This window comes from Scleropages formosus, chromosome 20 (assembly GCF_900964775.1).
Source record: "Scleropages formosus chromosome 20, fSclFor1.1, whole genome shotgun sequence".
Classification (NCBI taxonomy): Eukaryota; Metazoa; Chordata; class Actinopteri; order Osteoglossiformes; family Osteoglossidae; genus Scleropages; species Scleropages formosus.
This window is the reverse complement of record NC_041825.1, coordinates 16,236,942-16,238,509: the sequence shown is the minus strand read 5'-3', so window position 1 is coordinate 16,238,509 and position 1,568 is coordinate 16,236,942.

Here is a 1,568-nt window from a genome sequence, read left to right as displayed (position 1 = left end):
CACTGAAGCTATTATTTTTTGCCTAAACTAGCGGCAAATAATGGCAGGTTGCATTTGCTCTACGGCAAATACGTTGTTGAAAACAGACAATGCATGAAAATGCAATGAAAAAATAAGCTGAAAAAATGGCTGTGTCTTTGAAAATGTGTAACGATGAACGTTCGTAACAGGAGGACCCAGGAAATAGCTCATTCAAAACATGAGACATATAAAAGGAGAACCTGGTCAATGAAAATGTGAAACAGTGCATCAGTGATTGTTTTGCTGAGATGTGCAAGAGTACCATTTCAAGATACCAGGTCATATAGTCAACAATTACCAGTACAAAACAAGGTCTTTGTGCATCCTGCTCTAGAGATCCAACAAGGTCCATTCTGCTATGGATAAACGGGACTTCCATTAGTGGGAAGGGCTGCAGCAGCACTCATGGAAGGGCCGGCGGGTTCACCTTCTGAAATCAGAGTGCTCCACACACCAGCAGTGGATGTGTGAATTCTTTGACCAATGAAATCAGCAAGCAGTAAAAAGTTTTATCCTGGCCAGGGCGTCCCACTGTAAGATCATTATGCGCTGTCTGAAAAAATTTTTTCCTGGCAGACCTAAAGAGCCAATAATTGGTGTACCTGCTCATCACTTTCCAAGCGTTGTTTTACGCTCTACAACTTGCTGTTTGGTGTTCTGTCCTTGGCATACCGTGTCCATCTTAGCCCCCTGTGCTTCCAGGATAGGATCCAAACCGCTGCCACACTGCCTTAGGATAAGCAGTTAGCAAGAGAAAGTGAATGAGGGTTCAGGGATTATGGCCTTCAGCATGATTCTCTAGATACAGGCACTGATTTCATTAAAAGGCAGAGTTTCTTCAGGATTGTACATGACTCTGAATTGGAGCTCTGTGGCCCCATGACAAATCCCTCTAGCAAGGAAGAAATGTCGCTTTGTGGGAAGAACACGACCACAAAGCAGTGTCTTCTTTGCAGGAATAGTGTTTCACTGCAGAGGACATGCGCCGCCCAGTGATGGTGTAAGCAGCACACGTTACGCATCCTGCACAGTAATCTCATTAATCACATGTTAATGTGTAGTATTTTATGTTTCGGTATTTGATTCTGGGGGGGGGGGGGGCGGTGCAGTGGCACAGTGGTGCAGTGAGTTTGGTCTGTGCCTGCTGTCTGTTGGGTCTGGGGTGCCTTGCAACAGACTGGCCCCCTGTCCTGGGTGTGTCTCCCCGTCCCGTCCCCCCCCCTCCGGCCTTGCGCCCTGTGTTGCCGGGTTAGGCTCTGGCTCGCCGCAACCCTGCATGGGACAAATGGTTTCCGACACTGTGTTTCACTCTGTAAATATTGAAGTTTTAACAAAAATCTTCCACAAGCCACTAACAGACCATACTGTTCAGTTAGAGTATTAGCTCTAGTATAGCGTGATTACTAGTACTGTGGCTCTGAACCACGTTATTCCGTATTCTGCTCAGACCAGCCAAGCACAACCCACAACACTCTGCGCTCGCGCGTCCTCGACGCCGCGTTCGCGCTTCCAGTGTCCCCGCCCATCCGTCTCGCGCTCGGGCGCGC